This window comes from Rhinolophus sinicus, chromosome 1 (genome assembly GCF_057876585.1).
Source record: "Rhinolophus sinicus isolate RSI-liver-muscle chromosome 1, RSI-T2T, whole genome shotgun sequence".
Lineage (NCBI taxonomy): Eukaryota > Metazoa > Chordata > Mammalia > Chiroptera > Rhinolophidae > Rhinolophus > Rhinolophus sinicus.
Window position 1 is genome coordinate 140936150 of NC_142501.1, and position 21113 is coordinate 140957262.

Genomic DNA, 21113 nt, shown 5'->3' on the forward strand with positions numbered 1-21113 from the left:
TCAATAAAATATGCATTGATAAGATGAATAATCTCTAAGATATTTTTCTGTCTCCTAAAATTCAATAATTTTTAATGATAAAAGTAAAACTTCAGTTGCAATTCTGGTCAAGTATCACTTAAAAAGGAGTCACTGGGATTTTACTTTGATATCTAGATTGATTGCTAAGGTGTGAGGACATTCCTAATTGCCATTTAATCTGAAAAATAATTTGTGACTTGCTGTCAGAGACTGAAACCAAGACTAAAATGCACTTTGCAAGCCCTTTTTGTAGGCTTTTTGTAGGTAAAGCTGGCATGCAGCTTCATTGCTGTGGTAGGTATAAAACTCAAATGTCTTACATGATAATTTTGAGACCATAAAAAAGGTTACACTGTCATTCATTTAGGTAAGAATGGAAACTCCTCGGGAGCCTTTGTGCTGAGGGTTAGTCACTCTTGTTTGGTCCCAGTTGGACGCAGATTTAGACAACGAAGAGACGTGCTACCTCAGTTCAGGGCAGATTATCAGAGGCCCGGGGGTCAGACTGCCTCAGTTTACATCCCAGCTTCTTGGTGTGAGCTCTGTGATCCTTGGCAAGAAAGTATCTGTAAAATGGGGATGGATAAGAAAGCAGGTTGTGGTAATAGGTTCCCGTGACTGTTTCATCGGGATTGTAGGGGGGAAAAATCCTCATCCAGATGTGAGCCATTTTTGCTCAGATACTCTTTAAAGGAGACCAAAATTGTGACCTTGACGAACAGAATTTGATTCTTCAGTATTAGCGCCCACGTTTATCCCAGGATGACCCTTTGCTGTTTTCAAAGTGGAGTTCACGTCATCTTATAACTACTGCATGTGCTTTGTGACCTCTAAGCAGGCAGGTTAGGCTTTGTTCCATGCCCGAGGAGAGTAAGAAGTGATGGTGTTTAAGAAAATGGAAAATGTTCTTCGAGAGCAGCATTGCCTCTGGGCTTTGAGAAATTCTGGATTTTCTTTCATTTTTCCAGGAGAGTAGCACGAGTGAGCTGTGAGAAAGGAAGCCAAACCCTGGGGAAGCTTCATAGCTTGTCTCTGCCATTGTTACTGGAAAAGAAGATGGTAAGGGCCCTTCAGTAGCTCCCTTAGCCTCAGTAAATGGTCAGTTCAAGTGCCCTGGAAATAAGCACAGTGGAGCCTCTTATTCCCCTTGGCCACCGCTTGGCCTGAAGGGAAAGAGCAGCAGAGTGGGTCTCAGGACATGCCTCTCCGTATGCCTGTTGGTCACAGGTTTCTTTTCTTTCATCAATGTGAAGTTGCACATGTGTTATGAGGCCCTTCTGAGGTTTTCTATCTTAGATTACTAGAAGAGCAGGCAAGTTGGAAAACAATACTCCTCAAACCTAGTCTTATTCTTGGAGTGGTTATGCTTAGTTTTGCACTTAAGAGTAAGGGCAAACTTGGCATGTGCATTCTTGACCATGGAAAGCAGGAGGTACACTACATTCTGAATCTGAAACCCATTTCCAGAGTTATCTTCCTCCACTGTGTGACCGCTGCAGAAAAAGCTGCAGTCTGCGGTAAGCTGGTAATCCCTTAATACATGGATATTTCTGTGGGGAAAATGAAATCAGACCGCATACCTTTCCCTTTTACTTGTGAACTAATTATTGTTTTCCTGCATTTGAAAGCAGATGTTAAACTCTTCCTTTGATGTTCAACAGCAGACAGACTCCAGTTGTGTGTTACAGCTTTTGGTACATATCTGTTGTTTGAATAAAGATCAGCTTTGGCAAATTAGATTTTGATGGTTACATTTTTGACCTGGAGCCACAGAACGGAATGGTTAATTTATTCTTTCATTCAACGCACATTTATTTGGTTTCTGCCTGGCCCTTTACATAAATTGTTTTCAAATCTCACAAATACCACAAATACCTTACAAACTAGAGATACTGCTATCTCTAGTAGAGGAGAAAAATGGGGCATATAGAGTGATTCGGACTATTTCATAGATTAAAAAAATAAGGCATAGAGGGTGATTAGAAAACTTGCTCACGGTTACACTGTCATTAAGTGGCCGGGGATTTGATACGGGTATTTTTGGGCTGCCTCCAAAGCTGTTTTTACACTGGGGTTGCCTTTTAAGAGATAATCAGTGGAGTGAAGATCTTGAGGACGTGGAGTAAGGAAAAAAGTAGTTAACCAGGAGCCCTCATTCATACACTCAACAGATATTTATTGAGTGTGTATTTTGTGCTAGACACTTTGAATGGTGCCACACATTCAGGTGGGCAAAGCATAATCAGTACCTTACCAGCTTCAAGGAGGAAATGGATTCAACAAAAGGTGCTCCTAAAAGCTTCAGTGTCTCGGTAGAGAAAGCTTTCATACATTGTTTTTTGAGACGTAGAAATGTTGATACTTTAACAAAAGTTGTTTAGTTTATTATTCTTTTACATCGGTACATATATGAAATCATCCACAAATAGACAAGGGGGTGGTCACTACAATACTTTGCAATTGTGCTCTTTGCCTGAGCTGCTTAGGACGTGCAGAAGTGGAGGTTGGAGTGAAACGGTATTGAGTTTTAAACGAAGTGTTGCAAACAAAAATCTGAACAATTACCTGGCAAGGACTGTATCTATTTCGGCTTTGGATTCCTCATTTTATGTAGGAGCTACTTACATAGAACAGTGCATGGTGTGCAGCAAGTACCAATACCTCTGGGTGATTGGCTCAGTGATGAGAAATCAAAGAAGGAAGAGAGGGGACAGGAAACTCATCGGAAGGGAGAGAAGTTAAGGTAATATCAAAAAGGAGAGTGGGAGGGCAGCAATGAAATAAACCGACAAATAAGCAAGGAGAGCACGTGACATATGCCAGGCTTAACGGACATGTAAAAACTGTTTTCATAGCCAAGGTGGGGAGGAGTTATATTTAGGGAACCTGGAAACGCCATTGCGTTTGGGTGCTTGAGAGAGACTGCAGCCTTCTTTTGATCTTCTAGTTTGATTCTTCTGACTTCCTCTTCATACGTGAACCCGTTATGCCCCCTTTCCTGCCGTGGTCTTTATTTCTTTCCTTTTTTTTTTTTTTTTTTTTGGTTTTAAGATTTTGGCTTTTAAGTGCAGTGTTTGGTTCTTTAGTAAGTACGGTGACCAGATGTGTCATTTTGCTGAGCTAAACCTAACTATGCCTGTTCTCTGTTATTTTTCAAAATGTGCCCTTTCAATATCATGTGCCCTGGTTTGGATGATAAATTAGATGACCACCCTACTAAGAAGGGAATTTGGTGGCATTTTATAACTTTAAAGAAAAACCTTTACAGCATTCAGACTGCTCTGATGAGTTAACTCAATATGCACGTAGTACCAGTAAAATTGTATGTTAGCGTCTGATCTCTTAAAATAAGTAGAAAGAAGAGAAAATGAGCAGTAGTTGAAAAGAATTAGATGTAGAGAGAAATAAGTTGATTTCAACAAAATGAGCTTTAATTACAGCTAGTGGCTGGCAGGGCTGTATGAGGAAGGCCATTTAAAGGTTATCATGATGACGCGAAGCGTTTAGGAATCTGGCATCCTTCAAGAAAATCTCGTCATCATCACTAGTTTTGATTTAGAGTCTCAGTGTTTCCACAGCAGTGGTAATTGAATTCAGATGCATTTTCATTTGTCCTTTAAGTACAAAGTGAAATAAATAATTTCTTAGAACAGAGGTTTTTCTCAGAGATTTAAAGAAATGGCTGGATGGAAAATTGTTCAATTCGTACTTTTCCCCCCCTTAACTCTTCTGTTAAATTGTGTCTTTTGTTGGAAAAGGTAGTAGTATTTTAATCAAATGAGACATTCATATAGGGACTTCAAGGGCATTAATAGAATGCATGTTGGATTTTTTCTCTTAATAACAAGAGTTAAATTGGTTTTTGTAGTTCATACACCTGGATTTGAAGAAACAAACTAGTATTTGTCATACAGATATACGAGTATTTAAAAGCTTTAGGTTTTCAGGGAATGCTTGACAATAATTGCAATATAAGAGTTGGGTGTAGGATTAAAATCATGTTTTTGATCAGTCTTTTCCATATGAATATTTTATGAGATAGGTGCCTTTACCTTCAAGTCTCATTGTTTCTTATTCCCTGCAGTGTTATCTTTCATAGGGACTGTTCTTTTTTTTTAATTTTTTTAAAATTTATTTTATTTTTTTAAAGATTTTATTGGGGAAGGGGAACAGGATTTTATTGGGGAACAATGGTCAAATTGTTGTCCTTTCAATCTTAGTTGTGGAGGGTTCTGTTCAGCTTCAAGTTGTTGTTCTTGCAGTCTTAGTTGTGGAGGGCACAGCTCAGCTCCAGGTCCAGTTGCCGTTGCTAGTTGCAGGGGGCACAGCCCACCATCCCTTGCAGGAGTCGAACCGGCAACCTTGTGGTTGAGAGGACAGGCTCCAACCAACTGAGCCATCTGGGAGCTCAGTGGCAGCTCAGCTCAAGGTGCCGTGTTCAATATTTTAGTTGCAGGGGGCGCTGTCCACCATCCCTTGCGGGAGTCGAGGAATTGAACTGGCAACCTTGTGGTTGAGAGCCCGCGCTCCAACCAACAACTGAGCCAGCCGGGAGGCAGCTCAGCTCAAGGTGCCGTGTTCAATCTTAGTTGCAGGGGGCAGAGCCCACCATCCCTTGCGGGACTCGAGGAATTGAACTGGCAACCTTGTGGTTGAGAGCCCACTGGCCCATGTGGGAATCGAACCGGCAGCCTTTGGAGTTAGGAGCACGGAGCTCTAACCGCCTGAGCCACCGGGCCAGCCCCAAGGGACTGTTCTTATACAATCCTAAAATTCTGTTTGTTTTGGAATTAAATTGGGGCTCTGCCATAAACTGTCTATGGGTGAGTTCTTTCTCTGAGTCTCAACTTTCTAGCCTATAAAATGGGAATAATGATATCAGTTGCTTAGAGTTTATGAAATTGATATTTATTCATTCCTGGATCGAGAATAAACACTAAGCATGTAACACAAAGGCTAGTGTTCTCCCCGTCTTAGGAATCCATACTGAGGGTAGAGAGATGTGTGTTATTGTTGGAAGGGTGAGACTCAGAATACATAACAACCGGTGTCTGGCCAATCAGAATGGATGCAGACTGTGAACATTCTGGATACTCATCTTGGTGCTCCCTTACTGAATATCTACCTGTATTGTTGGTATCAACAAATCTGTGTTTAACTTATGATGATTTGCAAGGAAACCCATTGTGTTTCCTAATTATAAATTATTGCCATCTCTTCTAATGATCAGGAAAGGACACTGTCTTCATATGATGGGGTGAGCCTAAGCTTCATGCCTGGATTCCTGTCCCAAAGTTTCCCCTTTTCTGTCGGGGACTGCGGGGGCTAAGCATTGCTGCCAGCATTGTAACAGCTCTTTGGGGACTGTGCTTTCCCACTTTCCACTCCATCCCTAAGCTGGAAACATGTCCTTAATTCCCTAGAGCAAATAAAAGTTGAGTTTATGACTTTGAACAAAACTCTGAGAGTCCCATGAAATTGGCTACTAGATATGGAAGGCCTAGACCCGTCCTGACTGGGCCCCGTACGAGGTGGCCTGTCTGGCCTAGGCCCCCAATCCCCAACCCCAGAAGTGACTGTCAGCACATCTAGGTGTAGAATCCAGGTATCAAAGAGACTCAGGCCCTGGAAGAAGGAGGATTTCTTTGTTAGTTCCCATTTCTTAACTCAAGCTCTGCCTCTTTCCAGGACATTTGACATTGGGAAGTCCCCCTCTCACAGGGCAGACGATAACCCCCTTCCATAGGGAAGAGACAGCAATAATCACAGCTATCCGAAAGGCCAGTATCAGTACAACAAATTTCATGTAATCCTAGGAGGTTTCTTTCCTAGGGCGGGGGTGAGTTGGTGTAACTATATTGAGCATGTTCTGATGTAGTTAACAGTCTTTGAGAAATTGTTTTGTGATCACCTCAGACTTGTTGGAATGCCTGTCATCAAAAAGACAAGAGATAAAAAGTGTTGGTGAGGATGTGCAGAAAAGGGACCCTTGTACACTGTTGGTGGGAATGTAAATTGGTGCTGCCACTATGGAAAACAGTATGGAGTTTCCTCAAAAAAATTGAAAATAGAACTACTATATGATCCAGCAATTCCACTGTGGGTATATATCCAAAGGAAATGAAATCACTATAAGAGATGCCTGCACTCCTATGTTCATTGCAACATTATTTACAATTGTCAAGACATGGAGGCAACCAAAGTGTCCATTAACAGCTGAATAGATAAACTTCAATGCATATATACAGTGGAATATTATTCAGCCATAAAAAGGAAATTCTGCCATTTATGACAACATGGATGGACCTTGGGCATCATGCTAAGTGAAATAAGTCCGACAGAAAAAGACAAATACTGTATGATCTCACTTATATGTGGAATCTGGAAAAGACTCTGAACTTACAGAAGCAAAGAACAGATTGGTAATTGCCTGAGGTGAGGGGTGAGGGGTGAGGGGTGAGGGGTGAAAGGTGAGGGGTGGGGGTAGGGTGAGGGAAATGGGTGAAGGTGGTCAAAAGGTACAAACTTCTAGTTATAAGATAATTTAGTTGTGGGGATGTAATGTACAGCATGGTGATTGTAGTTAACAATACTGTATTGTATATTTGAAAGTTGCTAAGAGATTAGTTCTTAAAAATTCTCATAATGAGAAAAAAATTGTAACTGTATGGTGATGGATGTTAACTAAACTTATTGTGGCAATCATTTTGTAATACCAGGGGGTGCCAAAAATATGTACACATTTTAAGAGTTGTTATCTATGTATTATTTTTCAAAGTTGAATTGAATTACAGTAGTAATGTGTAGTATGATGTTTGCTCAAAAGATGGCGTTAATCATTGTATTACAATTTTAATACAGTTTTTTCCTTTCTTAGAATATGTATACTTTTTTTGTATATACATATATCAAATAATTGTATTATAAACCTTAAGCTAATACAATGCTATATATCAATTTTATCTCAATAAAACTGGCAATTGGGGAAAAAGTTTTGTGTGGAGACTTTTTCTGCCAGCACGCTAAGTTAGTACTCCCAAATTTAAGCTCAGTAATGCAAAAATTTTGTCATTACCAAAATTCAATGAGTGGCCCTCTCTGCAATTATGAGCCAATAGGCAGTTTCAGTTTCACTTTCAAGGGAATGCCACTCAAAACAATTTATAACTTTTTTTATACAGGAACTAAACATCTTGCTCAGGCCTCTTGGTTTACCTTAATTTCTTATTGATAATCCATTTACTCATTCCATTTGGACCAGATACATTTAATCTCAGGGTCATGATAAAGACTTGCCTTCTGTTGTGTGATGTCCTTCTTCCTTTCATTACCCCAATTCTTCTATAGACCTTTTGTTTGTGATGAAACGTATTGTGATAAATATTTTGTTAAGAGTTTCCTATCAGTTTTTCCATAGATTTGTTCGTTTCTCGTTACCTGATCATTACTAATGATCACTTTCATTTTACCAGTAAAATAGTTACTTATACAGTTGTTTTATAATATATTCTATTTCATTGATTCTAATACATACATCTTTCACATTTTAACATTTTTGAAATTTGGTGCATCTTGGCAGTTGCTGACATTTTACAACTCTTATTGGTAACACGTTTGTCCTTATTCTTAGTATATGAAACAGCGGCGCATCTTCCAATAGCACTTGGATTTGATGAAATACCAGTTTACATTCTGTGATACTGGTGAAACCAATGCCACTTTAATTACACCTTGTCATATTTGTTTAGTTAAAAAATCAAATTATGAAGGTGTTTGAGAGATTATATAATCCAATAGAGATTATTATTATAGTAAAATCTAAAAATCTGCTATTTTGATGGTTGGAAGCAGAACCTTATAGAGGACAAAATAAAATCCCTTAGTGTAAATTTTGGGATGATCTCTTAAGCGATTGTACAGGGGAAAAAACAAAGAAGTATTTCTATATACTTAAATATTAATTCAGGCATTGGATACAATAACTGTTTTGGAAATAGCTTTTTAGGGTTCCACGAACCATTTTGAAATTCGTTAGCTAGCCATGAATTTGCCTCCTTTATATTGTGTATAAGAAACTGACTCTTATTTTTAAATTTCTCTAAAAGATAGTCTTGGAAACAGCGTTTGAGACTGATTTCTTGGGATTTCCCCTCCCCCTCCTTTTTTCATTTTTGAAACCTAAGTAGCAGCATTGTACATAGTTACTTACAGACCTGTGGTGATTAGATTGTAAATTTACTTTGATGCACACACATAACAGTACGGAATCACTGTCCATTGTGATCTCCAAATGAAACAAAGAGTGGGGGGTGGATCTGAGACTGACAGATAAATTTATGTCCGCTTTCAGAACTCTGTGTGAACACTGGATAATTCATTTGGACAACTGTAGGATGATACTCTTGTTTTAGCGGTCATTAGATTATTTCATGGGAACTGACTGCACAGAATATATGGTAAAGATGGTTTGTCAGTTGATAGAATTTGAAGTAGCATTTACATCACCAATTGAAATAAAATTAATTTTTTGCCAAGGTGATTCATAGCTTGACTTCTGTGATTTAGGGATTGATCTCTTGGCAAGTCTTTATGAAATAACACCACAGGGAATTTATATGCCTTTATCAGGCTTTGCATGTATTTTGTTAACCTTCTCTATGGAGTGTGTATAATCTTGTTCTGTACAACTAACAAAACCTGTACTTATACTTTGTCATGACTTTAACTATGGCTGTACAAAGACTTCCTCAGTTTTCAGAAACAATGGGCACCACAGATAGAGGCTTGCTTTCTTTGCATCCATGTTTCTATTACTATCGTTACTGCATCTGACTCTTTTACGAAGCCCTTTTGGTCCCATCAACAGTTTGTTCTAAGCTATCTATCTTAACTTCTAGCTTCGTCTGCAAATTTTGTGTGGTTAGCCTGAGACATACGCAGATAAATTGCCTAGGGTTCAGCTTTCTCAGACTTGGAACTAAATATGCTGCAGTGTGCTGAACTGATGGATGCAGCTTTTCAGCAATATTGATGTTGCTACAGTTAGGTATAAATCTTTGGATGCCTTGGTTTGCATTTTCATATTCATGTGCAGTTCTTGACCACTGGTTTTCAAATGGCTTCATCTCTCAGAAAGCTGTTTTAAGTAGAAAGACAAGGAAAATTGTTGCTCCTCATCCGCTGCTCCTCTGCCCACTGGAACAAAAAGAATCATGAGAATAGCCTTTTGCCAGATGTAAATAGTGGCAAGTCCCAATTCACAAACTGATTATATTCCCATGGCCTGTTGTAAAGTCAGTGGTTTTGAACTTGGAATGTGTTTTCTAATGGGAAAAAACAATTCAAAAAATAGATGAGCCTGTCGAAACTTCTTTAACCCATAATATTCCTGCAGCATAGTTTTATTTGTACCTTAAAACCTAACCTTCCCCCATGTTTCCTTGTGGGAAAATGTCCTTGGTTCTGCTTTGGTATCTTAAGGAATATAAACATCTCATTCTTAACTTCAGTAGATAGCCACTTATTTCTACTTGTGTATCCTGGGGTAGTATATAGGCAGCGTTCTTTGATGGAAGCAATGGAAACTGGCTGAATGCTTTAAGCAGAGAAGGAACTTACTGAGAGGATACTGGGTAGTTTCTGGAACTGCTGGAAGTTAAAAAAGGGCAGGAGCAAATAGAGACTACACAGCCAGATTCATAGCCAAAGTCATATGATATGATTAGTTCTATGCACGATGGACCTGATCGTTGAACACTGGGCCATGCTGGTTCACGCTGATGACACCATTAGGGACCAGACACTTGTAACCAACTTGTCACCTCAGCTTTTACTGCCACTGGACACTGGATATTGCTACCATTGCCCTCAGCCGTGATAATTTCCTCTCACCCCTGCCTCTTTGTATCTCCAGCTCTAGACTGAGGGTTGGCCAAGGCTAAGTCATGTGCCCATTGCTTAGTTGCAAGGGAGTCTGGGAAAGTGAGTGTCCAGCCATTTTTGCCTGTGTGTCTAAAGATGTGGCTCTTGTCGATGCTCACATGATAAAGAATTCCCCAGATATTGGAAGGGAGTGTAAATGCTGGATATTCTCCATCCTTCCTCCCTCTATAAGGACAAATCTTCACTGTAAGTAACCACAGTACGGGTTCTGGTAGAGGGGGAATGGCCGACATGTTTAAGTCTCTGAAGCTACGGTTAATGATGTCTTTAATAACACAGATGGCTGATCTTTCCTGTGCTCGGGGGTTCAGGGATCCCTTCACCACGTGTTAGGTGTGACTTGCTAGAGGTGTGACTCAATGATGTAGGCATATTTGACCTCTTACAGTATGTTCCTTACTATTTTAAGATAAAATGTATTAAATGGAATTTTAGTAATTTGATTAATTAGGAGGAGCAGATTAAAGTTTATCTCCTTATTTATAGTATAAAATGAAATTTCATATTGTCACTATGTTATATGGTTGGGTGATTTGTATATTTTATTAATCAATTTCTACTCTTTTTAAAATTTATTTATTTATAATAATGCACATAGCTTAAAAATTCCTTCCTGCTTATTTGCATTGTCATTTTCTACTTGTCAGAGGCAACCACTTCGATTAGCTCTTCTTCTGATATTTACTTCCATGTAGCTAATTATTATGTTTATATTGATATTTCTTGATTTTTTTTTCAATTTTAGACATTAAACATTGAATTTCTATTAAGGAAGATAAGGGGTTATCTCTCTTTTATTCCCCCTCATTTAAATACCTATCCTTCTCTCTCCAAGATAGTTATATCTTGATTTCTTTTTATGTGAACATTTTTCACAGCTGTGTTTTGAGTAAACTATGATCTTATTTTCTTTCTTGTGCAGCATATTAAAAAATTCTTTTTTTTGGGGGGGGGAATCTCATATTCTATTTATGTACTACTTGTTTATTTCCGAATTCTCAGATAAGGTCCAATACAATGGCTTGTCTGTCAGTTCTTGTGTGTGTGTGTGTGTGTGTGTGTGTGTGTGTGTGTGTGTGTGATCTTTTCCCCAAAGCCCTCTGCCTGCCTGCTCTATTCTGAACTGTTTACTCTTGAGGCATTATGCATAGCTGTTGACCTGGAATTTTTCTGTACTATCATGTTGGGAATTCTTGATTGACCTGTTTACTGGATGGCAGCTTTCTTGGTTTCTTCTCTGTTAGGGGGAAGCACATTGCCCAATCACTTCTTGAGAAAGAGTGTATATGATGTAATTTTCTTGAGATCTGGCATGTGTGAAAATATCATTTCGTCTCTGCTCACATATAACTGATATAGAATTTAAAGTTGGAAATTATTTTCCCTGAGAGTTTTCTAGGACTTGTTCCATTATCTTCTGTTTCCAATTTCGTTATTGAGTTGTTGGATGCTTTTCTGATTCTGGGTACTTTATATATGACTTTTTAGGGGGAGAGGGAACGTGTAGAGTTTCTTTTTTTTTTTTTTAATCCTCTAATGTTCTGAGTTTTCATCATAATGTGCCTTGATGTGTAACTTTTTTCATTCATTGTGCAGGTTTTGGCAGAGGGTGGTGAAGAATAATTTTCTCCCCACTATTCTCTGTATTCTCTGTTTTCTGACAACTTCTAGTTGTCAGATGCTGGAACTTTTGTATTTTTTCCTCCAAATTACTATCATTAAAAAAATTCTTGGTCTCTATCCTTGTAAGTTGTTGTTCCACTCTTGGGAATGTTTACCTCTGTTATCTTTCTAATGCTTCTGTGGAGTTTTTATTTCTATGATCCTAATATTAATTTCTGGGAGCTCTTTCTTATTCTCATGATATTTCTGTTTTATAGCATCCTGTTCTTTTTTGCTTTATGGATACAATATCTTTTACACCCTTGGACTTATTAATAATGTATATATGAAGTTTTTTCCTGCTCCTGGCATTGACTCTGTTTTCTCCTAAAGTTTCTGTTTGTCATACTAGACTCTTCATTACATTTCTGGTGATCATATGCTGTCTCTTTTTATTTATGTGAAGGCACTGAAAACTGATTGGAAGCTCTGTGCATGACCAAGTTGATAAACTCTCTTGTCAACTGGTGGCCTTAACATAGGATGACTTTCTAGTTTCAGAAGCTTCCTTTCTCCCTAGTTTTGGTAACTGTAGATCTCTTTTCTTGGGCCGATTAGTTTCTCCAAAAAAAGTTTTCCAATCTCCTAGCTGGCCCGTTCTCTATAATCCCAGTAAAGGAAGGGGCTGTGGATCTGTCCACTCAAGGCGTACCCTTTCCCTCCGTCCTCTCTCTGTACGGTGCATCTATCCAGTCACCATCCTAGTGTTCCTGAGTCCAGACCTTCTCAGGTTTAACCTTTGCAAAGAGCAAACCTCAGGTGGAAGAAGAGATAGTTGACAAGCTTCATGGCTGAGGAAGGATCTGGAGGTTTACTCCTTATAATATCTTGAAAGTAGTCCTCCAGTTTTCAATGCCACCTTTACACTGTCCCCTCCTTCCAACCCCCACTTTAGATGTAACTGTGTCTTAACTTGCACTTTCCCAAGGTCCTATGCCCTATATTGGCTCACTTCTTCCTGACAGTCTTTCTGTTCGCATTTAACGTTTTTCTGTCCCTGCTTTGAAAATTCACTCATCGGACCATCTGTTTTCCATTTTCCAAAGATTGTTTCCATTAATTTTCTCCTCTTCCATTCTCTTTCTTCTTGTGAGTTTATCTCTGCCTCTTTCTTAGTGTCGTTTAGCGGAGTTTTGGAGGGAATGGAGTTAAGCACGATTGCAACCTACCACATACAACTGAAAATCCCTATCAATGAACGTTTGAGGTTTGGGTATATGGTTGTTGTCTGGTCCATTAAAGGAGAGTTAATTTGGTTATTCTAGGATGGATTTCATTACTATACTTTTCAGGTTCATTCAGAGATTGTTACTCTTATCAGGGATATCAGCCTACAATTTTCTTTTTGTAATGTCTTTGTCTGGCTTTGGAATCAGGGTAATGGTGGCCTTGTAAATATGCCTAGAAGCCTTCCTCCTCTCGGATTTTTTTGGGTAGTTTAGGAAGGATAGGTGTTAGTTCTTCAAATTTTTGTAAAATTCGCCTGTGAAGCCATCTGGTCCAGGATTTTTGTTTGTGGAGAATTTTTGATTCCTGGGTCGATTTCGTCAGTAGTAATTGGTCTGTTGAGATTTTCTGTTTCTTCTTGATTCAGTCTTGGAAAATTAACCATTTCTTCTAGACTGTCCAATTTGTTGACATATAGTTGTTCATAGCATTTTCTTACAATACCTTGTATTTTTGTGTTGTCTGTTGTCACTTCTCCTTCATTTCTGATTTTATTTGGGTCCTTTCTTTTTTTCTTGATGAGTCTGGTTAAAGGTTTACCTATTTTGTTTATCTTTTCAAAAAATGTGCTCTTGCCTTCATTGATCCTTTGTATTGTTTTTTAGACTCTATTTTGTTTATTTTTCTTCTAATCTTTATTATTTCTTCCCTTCCACGCACTTTGGGCTTTGCTTGCTGTTCTTTCAGTTCCCTTAGGTGTAAAGTTAGAGTGTTTATTTGAGATTTTTCTTGTTTTTTTGAGGAAGGCCTCTATTGCTATGAATTTCCCTCTTAGGACTACTTTTGCTATATCCCACAGATTTGGGGTTGTTGTGTTTCCATTTTCATTTGTCTCCAGGTATCTTTTGATTTTTTTCCTTGATCTCATTGTTAACACATTCATTGTTTAGTAGAATGTTACTTAGCCTCCAGGTGTTTGTGTGTTTTTCAGTTTTTTCCTTGTAATTGATTTCTAGTTTCATACCATTGTGGTTGGAGAAGATGCTTGATATGATTTCAGTCTTCTTAAATTTATTGAGGCCTGTTTTGTGGCCTAATATGTGGTCTATTTCAGAAATGTTCTATGTACCAGTATGTGCACTTGAAAATGGCTATTCTGCTGCTTTGGGGTGAAATGCTCTAAAATGTCAATTCAACCCATCTAGTCTAATGTGTCATTTAAGGCTGCTGTTTCCTTGTTGATTTTCTGTCTGGAAGATCTATCCATTGATGTCAGTGGGGTGTTCAATTTTCCTGCTACAATGACTGTATTACTTTCAATCTCTCCCTTTATGTCTGTGAATATTTGTTTTATATATTTTGGTGCTGCTGTATTAGGTGCATAAATGTTTGTAAGGGTTATATCCTCTTGTTGGATTGATTCTAGTGGATTGATCCTTTTATCCTTAGGAAATGTACTTCTTTGTATCTTATTATGGCTATTCTTTTAACGTTTATTTTGTCTGATGTAAGTATTGCTACCACAGCTTTTTTTTTTCCATTTCTATTTGCATGAAATATATATCTTTTTCCATCCCTTTAATTTGAGTCTGTGTCTTTTGATCTGAAATGGGTCTTTTGTAGGCAGCATATGTATGGGTTTTGTTTTCTTATCCATTCAGCTACCCTATGTGTTTTGATTGGTGCAATTACTCTAGTAACATTTAAAGTGATTATTGATAGGCATGTCATTTTATTATTTATATTTATGTCCCCCCCTCCCCCCCCGCCCTTCTTCTTCTTAAAGAAGGCCCTTTAACATTTTTTGTAATACTGGTTTGGTGATGAACTCCTTTAGCTTTTTCTTGTTTGGGAAGCTCTTTATCTGTCCTTCAATTTTGAATGATAGTGTTGCTGGGTGGAGTAGTCTCGGTTGTACCGTGTTTCCCTGAAAATAAGACCTAACTGGAAAAAAAGTCCTAGCATGATTTTTCAGGATTACATGCCCTGAACATATGCCATAATGTGTCTTTTGAAGCAAAAATTAATATAAGACCAGGTCTTATTTTCGGGGAAACATGGTGGGTCCTTGCTTTTCATCACTTTGACTATTTCATGCCAATCCTTTCTAGCCTGCAAAGTTTCTGTTGAGAAATCAGCTGACAGTCTTACGGGAGCTCCCTTTTAGGTAACTAACTGCCTTTCTCTTGATGCTTTTAAGATTTTTTTTCTTTGTGTTTAACGTTTGGCATTTTAATTATGATATGTGTTGGTGTCAGATTCTTTTGGTTCATCTTGTTTGGGATTCACTGCACTTCCTGGACTTGTATATTCATTTCCTTTCCCAGATTAGGGAAGTTTTCAGTCGTTATTTCTTCAAATAGCTTTTCAATCCTTTGCTTTCTCTCTTGTTTGGTACCCTATGATGCGAGTGTTGGTATGTTTTATGTTGTCCCTGAGGCCCCTTATACTATCTTCATGTTTTTTAAAATCTTCTTTTTTTTCTGCTGTTCCAATTGAGTGTTTTCTGCTACTTTGTCTTCCAAATCATTAATTCGATCCTCTGCTTCATCTAATCTGCTGCTGATTCCTTCTAGTGTATTCTTTATTTCAGTTATTATATTCTTCATTTTTGACTGGTTATTTTTTATAATTTCTGTGTCCTTTTAATGCTTACTATCTCTTTGTTGAAGCTTTCATTAAGTTCCTTGAGCATCCTTTTAACCAGTGTTTTGAAATCTGTATTTGGTAGATTACTTGTCTCCTTCATTTAGTTCTTTGTCAGGAGTTTTGTTCTGTTTTTTCATTTGGGACATGTTTCATTGTCTCCTCATTTTGGCTGTCTCTTTGTGTGTGTTTCTATTTATTAGGTAGATGTGATACATCTCTCAGTCTCGGCATAGTGTCCTTATGTAGTAGGTGTCCTGTGGGACCCAGTGGTGCAGTCTCCCTGGTCACATGAGCCTGTGTTCCAGGAGTGTCCCTTGTATGGGTTGTGTGTGCCCTCCTGTTATAGTTGATCCTTGATTGATGTTGGCATGTTAGTGGGTGGGATTTAACCACAGGCTGACTTGCTGTGAGGATTAGTCACGACCACAGTGTAAGAGCTGATGTATGGGGATATACCTCACAGTGCAGGATTCACCCTTGTGGGCTCTGGTGCCTGCTGAGATTACACTTGGTGTGCTGCTTGTGGGGCTAATCTAATGGTGCCCTGTTGTGGTCTGAAGCTGGCTACTAGGTGTGTGGGTTCTGGGGCCTCTTTAGAGGGGCTTCCATGTAGCAAAGATCAGCCACTGCCTCTGACTGGCCTGGGGCTACCTGATAGGCTCTATAAAGCAATCCGTGGTTGGTTGCTGCCTGTACTGGACCTGGAGGAATGTGGCAGAGGCCATGATGGGAACTGAGTCTGCCTGCCACCAGTACTGGGCCTGGGGCAGCTTAGCAAAAGGCCCAGGGCACTCCAAGCCCTGCCACCACCTGCTGGCTGCAAATAAGTCTCAGCCACTGAAAGAGCCTTGTATGGTACATGAGTTTGGTGAGGTGGAGTCTCAGGGAGTCATCCAGGTGGGGCTTGTGTTCACCAGGTTAATGCAGACTCAGACTTGGCTGTGTGGGGAAAGGGCCCAACAGAGGAAAGATGGTGCCTGCCTGCCAGGTACACAAAAGGAGGGCTGAACACAGGGACAGTGGTAGTTATTCCCTCTAGCCCTTGCCATGAAGCCACACAATTCATTCTTTTCCTGTATGTCTCTGATGCCTCCTGAGCTACAGTCTATCCCTCCGCTGGAGTGCTGGGTGAGTGCCTGGGAGCAAGAGAGTCTGTGCACGTGCCCTTTAAGAGGACACCTGGGTTTCCAGCAGCCTTCCCCTCTCAACTGGATGGATAGAATACCCACTGATTTTTCACAGCCAGATGTGGAAGCTTCAAACCTGGCATTAACCTGGTACTAGTGCTTGGCTTGTTTAGTCCATTTTGGGGCTGGGACTTCTCATTACTCAGGGGGTCCTCTGCAGCTGAGCTGTTTCTCCTGATTTTCAATTGTTACACGATTTTCAACTGCTACAACTGTTTCACATCTCTGCCCCTCCTACCAGTCTCGATGTGGCTTCTTTTGTATCCTTAGTTTTAGGATTTCTGCTCAGCTACACTTCAGATGGTTCTCCAGGTTGATTGTTCTATAATTTAGTTGTAATTTTATGTCGCATCCAGGGAGGATGCAAGCACAATGTTTACCTGTTCTGCCATCTTGACGGGAACATTTGGTGTCACCCTTGATTTGAGTATGTAATGGGAAAAAGGGTCTGTTATGTCTAAGGTATAAATTCTAAGTCTAATCTCTGACCGATTTACAAGAATAACATTGTTGGAAAAAACAATTTCCAACAGTATAAAGAAATGACTTTGATTGCTTGCGGTTTTCTATGACTATAATGCCAGTTGGGTCAGTCTTTCTTAGATTTCCTACTAATTTGACTTGAGTTGTGTCTAAGCTGAGAAAACATTCTTTTCTAAGAATTATTCTATCCAGTGGTCCCAGTTGTATTCTGCGGGATACTGAGTTTTCATGAGGCATCGCTAGATTCTGTAGAAGAATGTTGGACTATGACATCCTTCTCAATTCCTAGGATAAAATTACTCAAGAGTATCTCTTGCAAAATACGGAAGGTTTTATAATGTGTAAAAGGCTTACATTATTGAACATGTAAACACCACAGGAGAGTCTTTCAATTTCAGAGTCTTTCCTTAAATTTTAATTTTTTTTAAATGTTAACTCTTTTATTTTATTTTATTTTTAAAGATTTTTATTGGGGAAGGGGAACAGGACTTTATTGGGGAATAGTGTGTACGTCCAGGACTTTTTCTCCAAGTCAAGTTGTTGTCCTTTCAATCTTAGTTATGAAGGGTGCCGTTCAGCTTCAAGTTGTTCTTTCAGTCTTAGTTGTGGAGGGCGCAGCTCAGCTCCAGGTCCAGTTGCCGTTGCTAGTTGCAGGGGACGCAGCCCACCATCCCTTGCGGGAGTCGAACCGGCAACCTTGTGGTTGAGAGGATGCACTCCAACCAACTGAGCCATCCGGGAGCTCAGCGGCAGCTCAGCTCAAGGTGCCGTGTTCAATCTTAGTTGCAGGGGGCAGAGCCCACCATCCCTTGCGGGACTCGAGGAATTGAACTGGCAACCTTGTGGTTGAGAGCCCACTGGCCCATGTGGGAATTGAACCGGCAGCCTTCGGAGTTAGGAGCATGGAGCTCTAACTGCCTGAGCCACCGGGCCGGCCCTCTTTCCTTAAATTTTATTATTAGGTTGGTGCGAAAGTAATTGCAGTTTAACAGGTCGAAAATAATTGCAAAAACCACAATTACTTTTGCACCAACCTAATAGTAGTTCAATTTTAACAGTAACAACTGATTTTTAAAATAATGTTTACTATATCAAGGTACATCAAGAATTATTAAAAATTACCATGGGCCTTATTCAACCATTGTAAAGCAAAGGAAAGCCACTCCAAATTTTAAAGGTTTTGTGTCCTGTAGGGTTTGAATTAATTATAGGGGAATCTGATCTGATTCCCAATCTAGAGTTTACAGAATCTTTTTTTTAAAAAAAATAATGTTTACATTCACATGGTAGAATTAATATTTTCTGTTTCAGACACCTCGTGTTCTTTGTTGATAAATGAAGATTGAGAGCATGTAGAGGTTCTGAGAGGAAACATTTCTATTTGAAGGTTCCCGTTTTCATCACGATAGGTAAAGAATGCCAGGCATCTGTTTTTGTGCTAAAGCTTACTAGAAGTGTTGCTGCCTCTGAGCAACAAGGAGGAAGCACTTCTGTCCTTAAAACCCAAAATAGATGCTCTTTCTCATTATCATAACTCAAAAGATCATCTTTTTTAATGAGTTGGCTACATCCCTTTTGGTTTTCACAGATTTAACGATCACATTTTTAATTCAGAGCTTGGAGAAAAATAGCTCTGGGAATATAGATAATGGAAATTTTACTGAAAGCTAAAACAACAGCAACAACCTTTTTCTTTCTGCAAGTCTTTTGGCTTCTTCTTTGTTTTATTTTTCACATATTATTTTTGGTGATTCTTAGAGGGATTCACCTTTCTTATTTTAACATATTCAACACTTACACATTTCTACCTGTATTTTAACTTCACAAGATCATCACCAGGGGAGAAAAAAATTATTTGCAAGAAGAATCGGATATGTCAGGATTTAGGTATGCTGTATATAGTCTAACTTGCTTTGGACAGCTCTACAATGTATTGTGTATTAATGTCTTGGCAGTTGGAAGGAGAGAAGTTGCTTCTTTGCTGATTTTAGAAAGTTCTGCCTGTGTTTTGGAAAGTGAAGCAAGGGAAAAACAAAGTTAAGAAAGTAGAAGCAATTTAAGGCAAATAATGTATATGAAAGTCACTTGTAAACTGCTAAATAACATAAAGATGTTAGTTGCTATTATTGCAAGGGTTTAACTTAAAGTAAGAAAAAAGATCCACAAAGATTCAATAAAGAAAAGTGGGATAAAGATAAAAGAAAAAACTTGGATGAGAAAAAGTTAAGGAAGAAACAAAGTGGGAATGTCATAATTAGAGAGCTTTGCATTCTAGTTTTTTTTTTTTTTTGAAAATGCATAAGTACTTGTACTGACTGTTTAAGCAGTTACATTTTAAACATATTAAGCAAAAGGAAAGTTCTGTTGAAAATAATTTGGAAACAAAATACTATCATATGAGGTGGTGAGAGTTGGATAGAAACCACTTGGCAGATGACTCTCTCTGCTCTAAATAAAGATCTGTGTGTCATAGCAGGTTCTGTACCATTTTGACTTAATTAAGGTTTAATTTACATTTGTTGATATTGTCTGATCCTTTCATTTTGTTTTCATTAATACCTTAGCAAGTTAGGTAGCATTAATCCATTTTACAGATGAGGTATGGAAAGGTAATTGACTTGCCCACAGACATTTACTTATCCAGTGACAAAGCCCTCCATTCTCCACTTTTTTAGTTTATTTCCACATTTCCACAGATACTTCACATTAGAGCAATTGATTTGTTGTGTTTGTGGATATGCAGCTTATTGGATTTTTCTAAAAGGAGTTCCTGTTAAATAACAGTGGTCACTAACAAATAACACCTCCAGGACATGTTTTAGGCTTGGCTGTATTGGTACTAAATGACTTCAAATGAGTCCTACTTAAGGATTAGTATTTGAATTTTTGAGCACCAAGGAATAAACAAAAATGACATTTCAGCTGCTCAGGTATGGGTTCAGAGTCTGTGCAGTGTGCCCTTCAGACCTTATCTGGAGCTTGGAATTTTAAGTTCAGTTCTCTTACACTTTTTACATTTTATTTGGTTTCCAAAATCATAGCTGACTTGAAGAAGGGAAAAGGTTGGTACTCTGACAGCAATGAGACTTGACTTTTGAGGACAAAGTAGGGAAGATAACCAAACTATTAAAGGCAGACAAAATATCTCCCCAAAGCATAGCCTTCGAGTAGAGGAGCAAACAGGACTCTGTACCTTGGAAGGTTGTCTTGCCTTTATAAGGTGGTGTAGTCAGGTTACCAGCAACATGTGCCTAACACCAGTCTCATACCCTGCCCTCTATTCCACTGATTTGTCTTCCACTCAGATCCTGACTCTGTAGACCTGTATCTGTATCTTGGACCTCACCTTTGACTTTCCAAAGTGTACTTACATCTGTGCTTTCCTTGGTGTTTGAACTTCAGCAATCTCTTTGTTTTTGATTCTCAGAGTGTCCCATTGCTTTCATAGCCTGTTGTCAGTTGGTTTCATGTTAGTAAAAACTCAGTTTTTGCCTGGTATCCACTGGGCCGGCTCCTTGTCCGTAGAGTCAGTGGTTTCCTGTTCCAATAGAGCAAGATCATTGAGAGTCATATTGATGATCCGTGTCACCAAAGATAAACCATATTCTGGATTCTCTGTGACGACATTGTCTTTTAGGAAAAAAGTTAATCCAGTATGATTGGAAGTATACTTACTTAATTACCTAGGTGGGTAGTCCTTCAACTATTATGAAAATCTTGATCATTTTCAATACCTTCTTACTCCTTGAGGTTCTTAAAAAGAGATTATACAACATAACTAACTACAGAATGATTCAGAGAATTGCAATTTAATGTTATAGAAAATATTGTTTTTGAAGAATATAACCGACTTGTTTAGTAGCTTGCACAGCTTTCATTTCAAAAGTTGCATTAAGAGGCCTGCAGACTGGGCCGTTCATCTTTACAAAGCCTTTAAAGAAAACATTTTGTTTACAAACTTGTCTTTTAGGTCAATAGCAGCCAATACTTAAGAAGGGATAT

General features: G+C 38.8%; 1 protein-coding gene across 15 annotated transcripts in view; it reads left to right on the top strand.

The window, feature by feature from the left end:
* The window catches only part of APBB2 (amyloid beta precursor protein binding family B member 2), a 335778-nt gene that overhangs the window by 105033 nt on the left and 209632 nt on the right, over positions 1-21113 (top strand). Inside the window, exon 4 of one of the 15 annotated variants that reach the window (XM_074324594.2) lies at positions 990-1080. The exons of the other annotated variants lie outside the window; for them this stretch is intronic. The gene's annotated coding sequence lies outside the window, so the exon portion shown is untranslated. The remainder of the gene's footprint in view (positions 1-989; positions 1081-21113) is intronic. 15 annotated transcript variants of the gene reach the window in all.